This window comes from Pongo pygmaeus, chromosome 9, assembly GCF_028885625.2.
Source record: "Pongo pygmaeus isolate AG05252 chromosome 9, NHGRI_mPonPyg2-v2.0_pri, whole genome shotgun sequence".
NCBI lineage: Eukaryota > Metazoa > Chordata > Mammalia > Primates > Hominidae > Pongo > Pongo pygmaeus.
In genome coordinates, this window is record NC_072382.2 from 24931436 (window position 1) to 24949608 (window position 18173).

Below are 18173 nucleotides of genomic sequence, written 5' to 3' on the forward strand. Positions count from 1 at the left end.
AAGTAACAAGCCCCTTCTCAAGTTTTCAATAAGCAAAACTCTTTTCATATGTTAAACTCTGTTTGAAATATAATTTATCTGTTTGCTTCTTAAGACTGATAATCCTAACCTCTTAGATATGGGTGAATGAATTCCTTACTAAACCCAGATATGTGAGAGGCAATATGAATATTAGACTATGAGATATAAAATAACATGATCAATTTATTCCTCTTGTTAGTACTTGACCCATGTTTTATAATCAGTCTCTGTGTGCATGTGTGTGTTTTCTTTTCAGAGGCGGACTGGGAAAAATTATGACTGATAATTCAGAGTGTGACCTTTGGAATAAACCTGTGTAAATTAAGACAGTATTAAACATTACATGTTGAACAAGTTACTTACCCATTTAGTTCTCAGGTTCTTAATTTGAAAATGGGAGAAATAATAGTCCTATTATATTGCATTCTTATGAAATTAAATATACATAAAAATATTCAGGTCCTTGTCACTTTACAATCAATCTTAAGAGCTGTTTTTCTTTCCATATGACTTTATTTCTGGGTTTATTTATTTCATGGGAAGGGAAGATAAAAAGATATGTTCTCATGGCAATAAAAGATCATCATGCTGAAGGTATATGTAGCCTTTATATACACTGAAATCAATAATGTTAGTAATTTCTTTAGATTGTCAGCAATTGGTTGCCAGAAATTAGCAGTTCTTTACAAAAGACGTTTCAAAACTTGGATATCAAGAGTTGGAAGATAATCAGAGCTCTGGTCATGTTTATTCTTGAGTAAGAAAGAAAAGTACTGCAGGGGAGAAAAGATTTCTCACCCATTGTGAGGTTCAGGGCTGAGACCTTTATAACTAAGACAAATTAACAAGAAAAGCACAGCCATTTATTTAATGTAAGTTTTATGTGACATGGGAATATTTTAAAAAATGAAGACTCAATGAACAGAAAAATCTCTGTTCTTATGGTCAGTCATACAGAAGTATGAGCAAAGCCTGTTTATTCCAGCTCTTAGTGTACTTGTGCCACATTCCCTTTCTCTAGTGTTGCGAAGGGCTCTCTGGAATGAGAGTCACATGACTTACCTTAGAGGAAGTTCAGAGAATTCTTTCACGGCTTGCTTCAAGGCAGAAGGCTAGAGATCAGAGAGAATTTTCTGCTTCTGCTGTTTCATAAAATGCATCATATTTTGGGGTAGCATGTTCTGAGCTCTGCCATTTCAGAGTAACACATGCAGCATTTCAAGGTGGTTCCCAATAACATAGGATAATATTCTACCTGGGGAGCCATAACACACAGTCTTCCCAAGTCTTTCCCCCAGATGTCTCCTGAACTTCCACCCCTGTCTATACCCACCTGCACCCAGAGTATGTAAACATGTTAATATAAAGGATATATTTTCTCTCTTTGGCTAAATAACACAGTTTCTGATTATAAAACTGTATTAAATTGCATTATTCTGTATATTACAAATGTTCTAGTGAGTTTACCCATTCACTATTCTATATGTTACAAATGATGTGAATGGTTCACCGTACTTCCACTCACTGATACAGTTATAAGTTATAACATATATTTTCTCTTTTAATATTTGTGATAACCCAAAAGGATGGTTGCATGGATTATTCCCATCTTTCAGTCGTACAAATTGTGTCATGGAGAAGTTAGATTACTTGTCAGAGACCACACAGCCTGTAAAGGTGGAACTTAGTAGTCTAAATCTATTGCCTATAGTTCATATCACTTCTTTATGTTAAACATTGAGTGAGTAAGTAAACTCACTAGAACATTTGTAATATACAGAATAAAATTTTCAAAAAATTATTCATAAACTCACCATCCAGAATTTTTTTCATTGAGGAAGTAAACAACAGCCACTCAAATGAAAACAAAAAATGCTACTTATTCAAAACTTGCCGTAGTGAGGGAGGTGGCCACTATCACTTGATTTTAGAGCCTCAAAAGCAGGTATAGGAGTGGGAAAGCTTAATCATCAAAAGAAAAGAAGCCTTCAGGTATGCTCTGATTGGAAGCTGTTAGTCTGGAGAAGTTTTGTTAGTCTTATGTTGGAAGTACGAACAAAAATTAGGGAAGCTGTCAGTTTTTAATCGAGTATTGATCACTGGGGCCCAATCATTACAGGGGCTATCATTTGGCTTTCTGGATTTCTTGTTAGAGACAGTGGTCTGACTTCTTATAAGTATTTCCTTTAGATGGTAGGCTAGCTTCCTGGGCTGGTTACTGAAGATAATCGGTTGATTTTTTAGGCAGATTAATGCCAATTGTGGGTCAGAGTTTTAATTTTTATACAGATTGGTGCAAAAGTCATTACTTTTAATGGCAAAAATCGTGATGACTTTTGCACCATCCTATACAATCTGATCATTGTCTATTTATATATTCAGTTTCTCACCATATTTAGCAATGTCTTTTCTTTCCAAGTCCCTCAGTCCCACCACTAAGACACATGTTTATTGGTTGAAAAACGGCTTAATGTTTTACAGGTAGGAAAGTGTGTATGAACCAGTACGTGCCAAATTCTCCCAAGAATAATATCCATGGTTCCATTTACTGCATATAGAGAGCACATATTATGTGGTAGGTACTGATGGATGCAATAAGTTAATGATGGCATGGTTTCCTATTCCAGAGAAACTAAAATTTTCTGCAAGTAGTCACAATGTGGGTCTAGATGTCCTGTTTACTTAACTATTTCCCATGAATGGTGTCAAGTAGTTATAGCTGAAGTAATTATATGTTAATTCATAGTCTTTGACCCATGAACCATAGAGGGTCATTATGCAAAAGGAAAAATAGCATCTAAAATGTGTAATGCTCTAAGTTAAACAAGTGTCTAATAAATGAAAGTAATTTTGTATTTCCAACTGAAGTAATTAGCTATCTGAAAAGTCTGTAATTAGTATATCATTTGAATTTAGAATTAATATTGCAGACATTAAATTACTGCTTATTTCAGATGAATTTTAGTGGCTAAATAAAATGCAATTGAATGCAGTTGGATATTCTCAATGCACTATATTGTTTTTATTAATGAAAATTAATTTAAACTTGGATTGTATAATTTGTCTTTGTATACAAAGTTAAATTTATAATTGCTATTAAACACTAACTCAAGAAGCATCACAAATGCAAAATTTCAAGTGAATTTCATTTATACAGTCACCAAAAGAAGCACTCATGTATTTTAAATATGTATAAATATTTCCAGCATTTATAATCTGTTATATGTGGAGATCATTCATATTTACTGTTAGTTACTGATGACATTCATTTCCTGGGAGTTGATTTTTCTAACATAAAAGTGTTTGGAATTCTGCCCTGGTCTAAGAAGTCAGTGAATCCTGAATTGACTTATTTGCTTTGTGGATTTTATAATGTTAAAGTAATTTTTCTCCCACAGGTTACTATATTGGAACTAAATTGTGAGTGAGTATGTGTGTGTGCATGCTCACAAAAATCATTACATATATTTGGTTTATATTTTATGATGACAAATTATTTTACTACCCACAAAAGGTCAAGTATAATTTAGGGCTGTATTAATAAAAGCCACTGATTAACTTTGGAATCAGGCCATTCTGGAAACCAAGACATTGACTACACCTTTTGTTAAAATTTCTATCTTTAACAAACTAAAGTGGTTTTTAAAGGATCTTGACTCTGTAGAGAGATTAAAAATGTGTCTTAGTCTGGAATGGCTCATGATTATAAGTTTGTCTTAGTCCTGATCTCTCATGTATCTCTGAACCATGTCCTGGTTTGAAATCATCCTTTGATACCTCTTTCAGCACTCTTTCCCAGTCCCAAATGATACAACCCCTTACTAATACCAATGTTAATATGTCAATTTCATGTTATTCTTTGTCTCCCTCTGTAATATTTCAAAGCTGAGATATTCTGATATAGAAATAATAAACTACATTTTTATTAGTTATTTTGCTGTTTATGTTATTTGCTACCACACTGATTTATATAAATGTTAAAATCTTTCCAGTTGTTAACATTTTCTTTTTATAGCTTTGGCAACTGCTTGGGGAGTCCTTGTCTCTCTGAGCTCTGCAGTGGACGGCCATCGTATTGTAGCCCCTCACTTTCTGGAAACAATTTATTATCTAAATGCTAGTAATTTTTTTATTACTTAGAAGTGCTATATGGATTACTTTTTTGTGTTATAAGATTGTAGCCATCCCCAGGGTTTATATCTAGCGTTTATCTATCTTCTAATTAATTTGAGCTTTGTGGTGTAACAATCTTATGTGTGTGTGTATATATATATATATATATATATATATATACATATATTCATGCATATTCACAAACTAACCCATGACAAATGGTCATTCTCTACTGAAACATAATAACTTATGGGAATGTCTTTTTATCAAGGATTAAGTTAGAAGAAATTAAAGAGCATTAAAATCTGTTGAGTGTTTATGGTTTTACAGACACTGTGTTAACTTACACAATTTTACAATTTTTTTTTAGAACAAACCTATGAGGTAGCTGTCATTGAATTCATTCTGCAAGTGAAAAAAAAAAAAAAACCAGCAGCTTAGAGAGGTAAAAATTGATTACGTTTTCCCAGATTTTACATTTTAGACTAAAAATGAATATCCCAAACTGACTAATCCCAAAGCTTATGATCTTTCCAAAACATTATATTATGGATAAGGGCAGGATTATTGAGTCTCATTGTTGTAAATACCTTGAAGGAAAGGGATGTGGGAGTTTAGAAAGACAGTTCCCAGTGTTAACAAATCACACGCTTAGAAGGGAATTTTGGAGGCCATTCCTTTCACTTCTCAGTAAATGACCTGAAGTGGCTGAAAATGAATCTTATTTATAAATATCTCTTGAAAGGGGATTTGATGGCATCTACTTGGCAATATATCCCATTGTGGGAAAATCCCTGTTTCATCAAATCTGCAATTAATCTGTCAACAGGATTCTATTAAGTGCTTACCGTATGCCAGGGTCTATATATGCAGTACCTCTAATATCTTTCTTCAGAAATAATTTAGCACAGTTAGGCTTACAAGGCAAACAAATACAGTGAGAAATAGTGATTCAGTATAAACACTAAGTCTCAAATAAGCAATAAAGGATTTCAGAGGATGAAGAGGTACCTGTGGAGTAGACGAATCTTAGGGGAATTTTAGAAATGATAGTTTAAAATGAGATTTAAGAGAGACACATGAATTTCTTTCTGCAAATTCAAAGGTAATTCCTTTGAATATAAGACACAGTCTGCCACACATAATAGTACTTGCTAGTATAGTAATCACTGGCCACTGGGATGTATTTTCCTAGACTGCGGGGCTCTAATACCTACCTGAGTTTAACTTTTGGAACCACCCTTAACTATCCTGGAAACTAGAGCAAATTATTTAAGAACTCTGCTTTAGCTTCCTTTTCTGTAAAATTGGATCTGTACACCACCTTTCTGGTATCAATGTTGTAAAGATTAAATGAGTTACTATATGCGAAGTGTTTACAACAGTACTTGGCACATGGCAAGAGCTCAATAAATGTTGATGATGATCATCATCATTAGGAGGGAGGAGGGGGAGGAAAAGAAGAAGAAAAGGAGGAGGTGGAAGAGGAGAAGGAGAATGAGGAAGAAGTTTCTAGAACCTATTAGAATCCTGTACAGTTGGGCACTGCCACCTGTTCCTCATGACCAGTGGGATCTGTACATACTTCAAAAGTCTTTACCCTAGCATCACTTGCCTGGGTGAAAGCAGAGAAGGGTTCACTATATCAATCCTTAACACAGTGGAGAATTGAACCGCAGTCTCTTTACTGATTTCACTGTGTGCCATATTAGTCAACATCCGTGGGTCTCTGCTGCCTGATTTTTATTCAATAATCTGCAAGCTGTTTCTGAATCTGAATCCATCATCTTATCTATGCCAGCTTCTTTTCCAGGGACTCATATTCTGGGTTTGATTGCTCTCACATGAATTAGTATCAAATTATAATTTTGATTCTTATTCAATACCAAGATTTGCTGCTTAAAACCCCAGTGCGGCACTCTGTAGATCACCCAGCTTCCACCCAAACCAGACTTTCTTGTACAGTTCTCCAGACTGAATGTTATTTTATACCATGCCCTAGAGATTGCAATTTTTGACTTAGATTTTATTATATCTAAGGTTTGAACTTGATGGATGGAGTCAACCCTGTGGTCTTTCTCTGCCCTTCCAAATGACCCTTACTTAATCCTTTCAGCATAGGATCAGCATTATTGGCAAAGTGTCTGGCTTGTAGTAAAATTGATACTTATTCCTTACCTTGATAAGATTTGACTATATTTTGAGTGGTGATTATTAGGCCACAACAGTCCTTGTGTCAAACAAAATTATGTGGAGTTGACACATCTATCATTGTATGACAGGTAGAATAAGTATGTTGTTGAGTTATGATAAGCTATTACTTCAGAGTTGAAGTATCTTGTTAGGTAGGTTTACAAAGGAGAATATTCCAACAGAGTTAAGTTTAACAGTTGTGAGTCTTGCTCAAGCAGTAAGTACACGTCTTTTGCTTTCACCTAGTTTCACATTCGTATTTTCTTGGCATAGAAAAGGAAACCTGCCTATACTTTGTATTACTTTCAGATGGGTTACAGACCTCTTATGTGATTTGGGCAAAAAATATAGTTTTCTCTTTACCTATGTACAACACAATATTTATATAACTCAGATCCAAAATTATTGGAAATACTCTTATGTGTTTGGAATTCAGCAGTGCCAATTGGCATTGCTGTCAAGAAAATGTTGGAAGGTTCACAAGGAGAAAATGAGGATGTACATCATACAACCAAGAACAAATATCTTCATCCTAGGAGGACATGTTTTACTTGTAAGCTGCCTCCTCCCAACTATCTCTTGATATCCTGATTGGGTATTATGGATGTAAGTTGTTGTGGTAATGGAAATTGTTGGTTGTAAAAAGAGTGTTAAACTAGGAGAAAATTGTGATATGCTGTGTGTGTGTGTGTGTGTATAATTTGACACATTTGAATATGTGAGCTCTCATATAGCTTGCACCTAAGATGACCGCTAATGTCATAAAGTCATCATTACTTCTCACTGATACTGAAGCCACTATTCTCTATTTTCTTTGTGCCTGGTGGATCTCTGTTTTTTGCACATTGTTGTAATACTCTAGGGAAATTTGAATATAATTGAGAAGTTAAATAATAGCTAAGGGAGTTAAAATAGTGCCCTCCTTTATGATCATATGTTAACAGGATCTTACTTCTTTTTCTCAAAAAAGTTGCTGATACACTTTTGCTTGAAGTTAGTTTTCCAGAAGCAGACTCCATGATTAGGATTTGTGACAATTGATTTATTTAAAAAAAATCATACAACCAGGACAAATCTTTAAGATACTAGGGTAAGCTGGGCAAGGAAGAAAATCATAAGTTCTGGCCTCAAATGGATCCTGAAGGGGAGTTCTGGAATGTAAATCACTCTGAAGAATTTTTCCTAAGTCAAGAAGAGCTGAGCTTCATAAGCTTACATCCATCAGTCATTGTCTATGGGATACCTCAGGGGGACTTCGACTCCTAGCCCTTTTTGCCAAATGGTACCAGTAGTGCAAGGGCAGATTCTGTTACAGAGCATTAGAGTAACACCTCAGTGGATGCAAAGCACACACAGAATCCTGCCAAGGGAAGCACAGACATAGAAAAGGAACTGAAAGAATTGCTAGAGGCTTATAGGTGTTTCTCTGCTATTTGTACATAAAACCAGGGAGCAGGCCACAGCATCTGAGGGAGACAATGTATAATAAATTAAAGTTTAAAGATAGGAAGGATTCTGGTCTCTGGGCTCTTTCATTACTAGCTGGCATTGCCATCTATTGGTTTAGAAGACTGCCATTGCTAAAAATAATGTTAGGAAAAAAGAAGATTCCTTTGTCTCAGTAGTTGGTGGAAAGGTACTTTAGGTTCAACAGTCTTCCTGTGAAAATACCTCTTAAGTCAGCTCCAGATAGTGATTCACCTCCTTCATTCAATTTTCACAGGCTTCATTTTCTGTAATAAATGAATAGTTTAGTTTGCTTGCTTATGTGAATAATGACTGTCCTCAGGGCGAACTGGGTAAAGAAAGGAAAAGTTCACTTAGGAGAATGGCTCTTTCTACTCTCTAACTACAGTTCTCATTCTCCTTTTATTGAACAAATGTTCATTGCTTGCTATTAGTGCCAGGACTGGTGCTTAGGGCAAACAATACAAAGATGAATAAGACTTGGTTTTTGGCCTAATGAAGCTTATTGGAGAAAACAGACATTGTAAGAAATAGTTACAGCAGTGTTTCCTCATCTGCAATGTGGAAATATTAGTTACCCACTTTATTACTCTATTAGTTATCTGTTTTTGCATTATAAATTACCATACCATTCTCACAGTTTCTGTGGGTCAGGAATTTATACAGGACATAGGAGGGATGCTCCATGGTTTCTAGAGTCTCAGCTGCAGAACTCCAAGGCTGAGACGCTAGTATCTGAAGGCTCATTGGTACACATGCCTGGAAGTTGACATTGTTTGCTGGCTGGGGGCTCAGCTGGAGCTGTTGGCTGAAATACTCACATGTGGCCTCTGCATGTGGCCTGAGCTTTCTCACAACATGGTGGCTGGTTTCCAAGAGTGAACATCCCAAATGAGAGATAACTGTCTTATAATGCTGACTGTGGAGATTAAATGACTTAATCAACAAAAGTGCTAAGATCATCATCAGGCACATAGCTATTATTATTTAATAGTATTATTAATAGTAAACATGTATGCAGAATGTGTTAGTAATAATATTTTATATAGACCCAGGGTAATGTAATTCCAATGCACCCTTTCAAGGGGACATTTATCACCCTTTTTGGACACCATCCAAGCAAATCAGTTGTTTATTTGGAAGCTGCATTCCTATTCTTTGCTAGTGGTTCACAGGCTTCAGTGAGATATTTAAGCTGACATTTTAAAATTTGGACAGTATATTCCAAAGGGTCATCATAATTTTTGACTTGCAGTGAAAGAAGGCTGCCAGGAAGGACGATCAAGAGCTCTGTCATAATCAGAGAAAAAAGATAATTTGGGAAGGCTTGGAACTATGTCTCCAAGTGTTAATGTGGTGATTGGATCATAGACATGCACTAATGCCTTCACTTGATAGCACTTTTTAGTTTTATTTGTGATTATCATTTTATTCTTCTTTGCAAGGAAGTTGTTATGGAAGGATATATGAATAATTCTTATTTAATTGGAGGTTTTGTGTGTATAGTAGTAGTAAAGAGAAGTATAGTCAGAAAAGGGAAGAAGGAAGTTAGAAGAGATACCATTTGATATCATCCGTTAAACTTTAGGTGCATATTATGACTTAATTTAAATGACCAATCCCTTTCCGAAGAGTTCTTACAGTGACTAGACTGTATCTTCTTTACTGTTTGCTAAGAAAGACAGTATAGCTTACAGTGATTCTGATGAGAAAACCCCTTTTCTCCTGAAAAAAATCTGAAGTCATCAGGATGTCTTTTTATCTTTGTATAATATATTATGCTAATATTCATCTTAGTGATTGTCTTCCTTCAGAGTACAGATTAGAGTCCGAATTACTTTAAAATGTCACTCACTTCATCTTGCACTATTTCTTATCACCCCTCCCTGTCCCCAATACTCAAGCCATGTTTGACTTCTCTTTTTTTTTTTTTTTTTTTTCTTTTTTGAGACAGAGTCTCGCACTGTCACCCAGGGGCTGAAGTGCAGTGGTGCAATCTCCACTCACTGCAACCTCTGCCTCCCAGGTTCATGCCATTCTCCTGCCTCAGCCTGCCGAGTAGCTGGGATTACAGGCACCCGCCACCACGCCCGGCTAATTTTTTGCATTTTTAGTAGAGACGGGGTTTCACCATGTTAGCCAGGAGTCATGATTGACTTCTTACAGGCCCTGGATAAACCACGTAATTTAACACTTATGTACTTGTATATACACATGTTGTTCCTTTTTACTGGAAATTATCCTATTTTCCACATTTCAAAATGAATTCCTCCTTTTATTTTGAAAATCTCTTCCTTTTCTTGTCTCTACATAGAATCTCACTTCCTCCTTTGTGCTCCCATGACATTGAGCATGCACCACCATTCTTGTAGGACACATGCTCTTTTACTATTGCTTGCCTTCGGTAAGGTCTGTTCTCCTTGGGTACTGACTGTCTCTGAAGCAGGGACTATTTTGTACTCATGTTTTTTTTTTTTAGTGTCTGTGACTTGGCCTTGTGCATGTTAGATAAAATGCCTAGTGAATGAATAACTTGAATTTATAAACAACTGTACTCAAGCCTCATATGAAATCTACTTCTCTCTCCATAATCCAGCCTTACTTCTACAGTATGATTATGGAGTTTTTGTTTTGTTTCTGTTTTTCATTTATCTACTACTGTGTGACAGAATGCCCCCAAACTCAGCAGCTTAAAGCAAAAACAATCATTTCTTTATTTATCTCTAATGGGTTTGGGGATTTACTGATCTCAGCCACGTGGTTCTTAATCAGCATCATACAGTTAAGAGATTATGGCTTGGTCAGAAATCATCATGAAAACTTCTTTACTCACCTGCTTAGCAATTCACACTGGCTGTTATCTGAGATCTCAGCTGGGGCTGTTGGAACACCTACATAGAATTGTTTTCAAACATAATGTAGGGAGTTACTGAAAAGCAGCTAAAGTCACCTACTATTTTTATATCATGCTTACATAGGCCTATGAGGGTTTGATCATGTTGTTCTTTCTACATCTAAAGTAATTCTCATTTCTCTTCTATCTAATTATAAATCAACTCATCCTTTAATTTTAGTTTTCCTGGTCAATCATTCATTACTCTTTTCATCTTTTATTTTTTTTACCCAGAATCTTATTTATGAGAAAGGACATATAACAAAATCCATCAGACTTTTATGATAAAATGCTCAACAAACTAGGAGTAGAGATAACTTCCTCAACCTGATAAAAGTCATTTATGAAGAATCAACAACCACCATCATATTCAATGGTTAAAGACTGAAAGCTCTCCTGCTAACATCAGGAGAAAGAAAAGTTAGAATGCTAACTTTGATCCTTCTGTTTAACACTGTACTGGAAGTTCTCAGTGGAGCAATTAGCAAAAATAAATAAATAATGTCCAAATTAAAAAGGAAGAGGTAAAACTATCTGTATTTACATATTACATAATCCCAGATATGGAAAATTCACAATGGATAGCACTTCACACCTGGCAGAATTTTAAAAAATGAAAAAAAAAGTGTTGGCAAGGTTAGGGTGAAATTAGAACAGTTGTACATTGCTGGTGGGAATGTAACATGATATCCACTGTAGAAAATGGTTCAGCAATCATCTCAAAAATTTAAACATAGAGTTACCGTATGACACAGCAGTTTCAGTCCTAGGTAGGTATATATACCCTCCCAAAACTGAAAACAAATAATTTCACATCAATGTTCATAACACTGCTATTCGTAATAATCAAAGATAGAAAAACCCAAATGTCAATCAATGGATAAATAAACACAAAAAATGTGGGGTTTTTTTGTATTTTTATATATATGGAAAGAAATATAAATCATATATGCGTTTTATATATGTGTGCTTTATTCATATTATAAATGTGTATAAGTGTATATACGTGTATGTGTGTACACACACACATACACATATATATAAATGGAATATTATTACTCATTTTTTAAAAGGGAAAAAGTACTATAAGGAAAGAAAAAGCCAGACTCAAAATATCACATATTGTATGTTTTTATTTATATAAAATGTCGATAATAGGTAACTTCATATAGACAGAAAAGAGAAGTTGAGTATTATATTAGTTCATTTTCATGCTGCTGATAAAGACATACCCGAGACTGGGTAATTTACAAAAGAACTAGTTTTAATTGTACTTACAGTTCCACGTGGCTGCAGAAGCCTCATAATCATGGTGGAAGGCAAGAAAGAGCAAGTCACATCTTACATGGATGGCAGCAGGCAAAGAGCTGGGGTTTTGTCATGTTGACCAGGCTGGTCTTGAACTCTGGCCTCAAGTGATCCACCTGCCTTAGCCTCCCAAAGTGCTGTGATTACAGGCTTTAGCCACCTCACCTGACCAGAAAATGGTTCTTTAAGACAGCAATAACATATAACAAGTGATGGCTGCTTTTTCCTGGAGTCTTTGCCCTCTGGCTCTCTGCTAATAACTCTGTAAACCTTACCCTGTGAGCCCATTCAGCCCTGTACTAGTACATATGCCATGTCTCACATTGTCTCTTTCTGAATAGCATGACCATGTAATGTATTATCCCTGCTGAGATAATTTTGAGAGTAAAGGGACTTTCTTATTAAGCAAACTTGGACAATAGACATAAACCTGGACTATTCTGGGCAAACCGGAATATGAGGTCTTCTGGTTTTGAAGATGTGGACAAGGATTGTATCAAGGTTTTCATTGATCCAATTTTACAAAAGCCAGTAGTTCTGAACTTGTGACTCCCATGGGGAGGCAGTCAAGTTCAGGTTTTAATACCTGAATCGCAGGATTTGATGCAAAAGGCTTGTGATTCCTACTGCATTGTCAGGAGTTTCGAAAATTTGCCATTGGTCAAAACCAGGCTCAGTATCCAGGTTACTGGCAACAAGAATGCCCTACTGATTGTGATGTTGCACATTGAATGCAGATTTTTTTTTTCCTCAGATGATCACACCCACTTTGCTTCACTTTCATGTCCAGAGCTGCTTAGACTGATTTCTGCAACGTGCACAGGCATTTTCATGCTGAGGATAAAGGTATTCTGGTATTTAGACAGGTATTTAGACAAAAATTAGCTGGGTATGGTGGCACACACATGTATTCCCAGCTACTCGGGAGGCTGAGGCTGGAGAATCTCTTGAACCCAAGAGGTGGAGGTTGCAGTGAGCCAAGATCACGCCACTGCACTCCAGCCTGGCAACAGAGCAAGACTCCGTCTAAAAAAATAAAAAATAAGAATAAGGAAATATGCCTCAAAATGACATGCACAGTCTTAAGCAAATTAGCTCCCCTTTTACTCATCTCACTTCCTTATCTCTAAAAATAGAAAACTATAGCTACAAGTCTTTGGTAAGCATCAAAGGAAACCATGTAGGTAGAATTGGGTGTAATGCCAATTGTTTTACAATCAGATCGATCAGATTGAGCTGGATAAAATATTCCCTCTGCCATTCACGAAGTATGTTACTTTATATACATTATCTCACTAATATTAGGTTAAACTCTTCCTTCTTCCTTCTTTAAACAGTGACGGCTGCTCAAAAGGGTTGGAGGAAAATTTCTTAAAGCTTACATAGCAGAATAAATGTCTGAGAATAGGTAAGAGAAAGAGTTGGGGGGAAAATAAAAGATTAGTGAGAGGTATTTGTCATCTAGATATTAACACATTATCAAGCCTTGTGATAGTCAATGTGCTGTTGGTAGAGGGATAGATCAACATATCACTGGAACCTGAAAGATAATTCAGATCATATATCTGTGTATATAAGAAGGTAATATATGTAAAATTAAGAGTCCAATCAAATAAGTGGGAAAGGATGCAATATTTAGTAAGTGGTGATGATGTACTGGATACAAATAAAATTCAACATCGATTTTAATGTATACAAAATAAATTCCAAAAGGAATAAAAAATTAAAAGAACAAAAGAGCAACAAAAAACTTGCAAGAAAATCTAGTAGAAATTAACCAAATCTGCATACTCTGGATTAATAAGATTAAAGATAAAGATGAAAAATTAAGAATAATTTAATGAGGAAAAATTTTCATATATAAAGATAGTAGTCAAAGATTTGAAACAAATATATTTCTGATAACAAAAATATTTTACCTATCATATACAAATAGTTCCTATAAACTGATAAAAAGATAGCCAAATAGAAAAATAGATAAAATATATAAATAGGAAAATCCTTTAAAAAACCTAATGACATATAAATATAGACAAGGTATTCAAAAATCAGTTAAGACATAGCCGTCTTCAAAAAGAATCATAATATCTATTTCTGTTATGATTGTAAGAAAAAATAATATTTTCATACACTGCTAAAATAAGTTAGAGTTTTTTCATCCTTCAGGATAGCAAACTGGCAAGGTCTATCAAATTTTATATTGGATACATGTTTTAGTCAATTTGTGCTGTTATAACAGAACACCTCAGACTGAGTCACTTATAAAGAATATAAATTTATTTTCCCACAGTTCTGGTGGTTGGGAAGTCCCAGATCAATGTATTAATACCAGTAGGTTTGGTTGTCTGGTGAGGGCTCATTCTCTGCTTCCAAGATGCTGCCTTGACACTTTATCCTCTGGAGGGTAGGAACACTGGGTCTTCACATGGCAAAATGCAGAAGGGCAAATGATAGCCTAATGCTATGTGAGGCTTATAAGGGTTTTAATCCCACTAATGAAGGAGGAACAACCATGACCTCTTACAGGCACCAGCTTTTAATATTATCACATTGGCAATACCTGATTTTGGAGGGCACATATTCAAACTATAGCCATACTCATCTTGACCCAAGAATCCCATTTCTGTAAATCTATTGCAAGTAAACAAATCTACAGTATGTAAAGACACATTTATAAGCATATTTATTATACCATTGTTTCTGGTGGAAACAAAGCAATAATAAAGTCAATACCTATCAATAGATGAATGCAATAATGAATTCATTGGGAAATATTTAGCCAATAAAATAGATTAATTTGACATATATCACTTAGATTTGGAGAAACTTCCATAAGATAGCACTGAGAAAAACAATGTAATATTAAACTATATAAACTATGATTCTATTTTCATAAAAAAAGATAAAAAATTTATATGTATGCATATGTGTTTATGTACTATATTTTATTGAACCTAAGGTACCGTTGATTGCAAAACCCACTATCATTTCATATAAGAAAACATGCTGAGATTAAACCATAACAGAAGGCTTTCATTGGGGGGTGGAGGGGGACAGGGTCCTGCTTTGTCACCCAGGTTGGAGTGCAGTGGTGCAATCACGGCTCACTGCAACCTTGATTTCCTGGGCTCAAGCAATCCTCCCATTTCAGCCTCTCGAGTAGCTTGGACCACAGGCATGCACGAGCATGCCCATCTAATTTTTGTAGTTTTTGTAGAGATGGGGTTTCACCATATTGCCCAGGCTGGTCTTGAACTGGAAGGCTTTTTTATAACTTAAAAAATCAACTCTCATTTAAAGTGCTCATTTAGATTCTACTAAGTATCGAAGCTTATCTTATATAACTTTATTCATACCTAAAAATGAACATATATAAAAAATAAATTAATCAAATTTCATTAAAACTTATTCATATCCATGGCAGGACTCTTCTGAGTCCCTTTTCAGCTTGATGTCCTAGATATTTTAGGTTTCTATAGAATGTCTTCTGAAATCAAGATCACTGAGGTTTCTTTTTTTTTTTTTTTTTTTTTTTTTTGAGATGGGGTCTCACTCTATCACCCAGGCTGGAGTGCAGTGGCGTGATCTAGGCTCACTGCAACCTCTGCCTCCTGGGTTCAGGCGATTCTCCTGCCTCAGCCTCCCAAGTAGCTGGGACTACAGGCATGTGCCACCACGCCTGGCAAATTTTTTATATTTTTAGTAGAGACGAGGTTTCACTCCGTTAGCTAGAATGGTCTCAATCTCCTGACCTCGTGATCATCCCGTCTCGGCCTCCCAAAATGCTGGGATTACAAGTGTGAGCTACCGTGCCTGGTCCACTGATGTTTCTTAAATGAGAATTCCAGCTGTGTCTACAGGCTTTAAAGATGTACAGGCATATGTATGTAATCATATGATCATGGAAAAAACTATGGTATATAAGGCTAACATGCAGTATCTATTATGGGGATGGTATATCTAAAAGAAAAAACATATTGCACTTAAAACACACAGTCATAATATGTATAATATGATACCTTTTTGCATGACTATGATACTATATTTGTGTTTTCATAGATACAGATTTTTAAAACATATTCTTATGCAAGGAAGGCGTGTCCATGAATGACTTCATATTTTTATTGTGACTTCTATGTGCTCTGCACGGTTGCTGGAGTTCAGAAAACATTGGAAAGAGTTAAATGAGAATGCATATCAGGTAGTTATGATAATTATTAGTGTTATTATATCATAGTGTATGACAAGTAAGATAATGTTTATCATATTGTGTATTGTTTTCCTTTCCTTCCTAGACACTTTTCCATTCCTACACCATTTCTCATAGGATTGCTGATAACATTGCTGGTATTCAAAATTGGTTGACTGAATAATGAACAACAGAAGTTGGCTGGAATTAACATTTCCTACGGTGAACTTTGTAAAATGTCAGTTATTCAAGATATTCAGTGGAGAAATGGTTCTATGAATTTAGCTTGAGAAAAACTGTAAAATTACAATTTTTTTCTGAAGATTCAGATTGATTTATGGAATCTGCAGTAAAAGATTTTGTTGTACTGGTTGTTTTCTATAACACTTGACGGAGGAAAGTGTGTTGTGTGTGTAAAACGTATTATCATCCTCTAGAATTTGTGTTCTACGGAGCAAAGAGAAAGTGGTTTAGAAACACTGGTTTTGATTACTAGCAGGAACTGAAAAGGTGTGGACACATCACTTCATACATCTCTAGTGCAGACAGCTATAATTTCTTTTGATATTTTAGCACAATGATTTAGGAGGGAATTAGTGTACATTCTTAAAAAGCAGCTTTTTCTCCTTTGTCTCATCTTGACATAGGGAACATAGTAATTGAAAGAAATGGAGACAATGATGCCAGTAATAAGGAATGCATGCATTCATATCCATGCTACAAAGCCCTAACATGAATTTCTGCTGTCACTTTTATTATTTTTAAGAAGACTCAGAGATTCATTTGGTGATCCTGGGAAGAGTGAATTGTATTGCAGACCCGGCATGAATGACCCTCTCAGGAAAACATCTTTAGTGGTTTTAAAGTCTTGACCTTTTAAAAGCCAATTAAGCTCTATTGGAAAGAAGGAATAGTATAATCATCCTTTGTAATAAAGAATGAAAAGTTTCCAGAGATAAGGTAGAGGAAACACTGGGAACTTTTCACAAATGGGAATGTCTTAATTCAGAGGTCTATGTCCACTGGAAGCCATCAAGCTCTCCTGACTGAGAAAGGGAGTAGAAGGCACTACTCTGCTTTTGAATTGAGGGCAGGATATGGAGGCCACATTGGACATAACTCCTAGGGAGCCTTAGGTGGATAGCTGTGTTGAGGGTGAAAATTGGAGTTGAAGTACTGAGCAGATTTCCATGCTCAGTCTCAAATGATGGACATCACTTTTCTTCAATGTTCAGGAGGTCTAATCTAAAAAGACTGACGTTTTGTTTGTTTGTTTGTTTGTTTGTTTGTTTTTGAGATAGAGTCTCACTCTTGTCACCCAGGCTGGAGTGCAATACCGGGATCTCGGCTCACTGCAACCTCCGCCTCCCGGGTTCAAACAATTCTCCTGCGTCAGCCTTTTGAGTAGCTGGGATTACAGGTGCCTGCCACCACGCCCAGCTAATTTTTGTACTTTTAGTAGAGACGGGGTTTTGCCATGTTGGCCAGGCTGGTCTTGAACTCCTGACCTCAGGTGATCCTCCCGCCTCGGCCTCCCAAAGTGCTGGGATTACAGGCGTGAGCCACCGCACCTGGCCAAAGACTGACTTTTAATGGCAATGATGTGGCAGGGAGAGAAACAGAAGCAATAACAAATCAGTTAAACAATTAGAGTCCAGGACTTTCCCTGTTTTGTCCTAGGAATAGAATCCATTTTGCATAAATCTTTGTTTTTTGTTTTTTTGGTTTTTTTTCTCAACAACAGTGGTGAGAAGTCCAGTCCCCTCTAAAAGAACAGTACTGAACTTGCTACTATTCCAGTTGAGGTTTTGACCTTTTAATAATCAGCTTTAGTAATAAAGGGCATGAGATATACTTCTACTCCATATATAGTGTAGTATTTCATATAGAAGTAGTTCTCATAGTGGTTTTAGACTGAAATGACCTAGGCAAATGGATTAAAATCAGACTCCTCAGGCTTTTTTTTTTTTTAATCTCCTAGAAATGCTA

General features: G+C 35.8%; 1 long non-coding RNA gene across 1 annotated transcript in view; it reads left to right on the forward strand.

Moving 5' to 3' along the window:
• Positions 1-12764: 12764 nt before the first annotated feature.
• LOC129007114 (uncharacterized) overlaps positions 12765-18173 on the forward strand; it is a 66926-nt gene continuing 61517 nt past the window's right edge. Inside the window, exon 1 of the long non-coding RNA XR_008492238.1 lies at positions 12765-12841. This is a non-coding gene — a long non-coding RNA (uncharacterized LOC129007114). The remainder of the gene's footprint in view (positions 12842-18173) is intronic.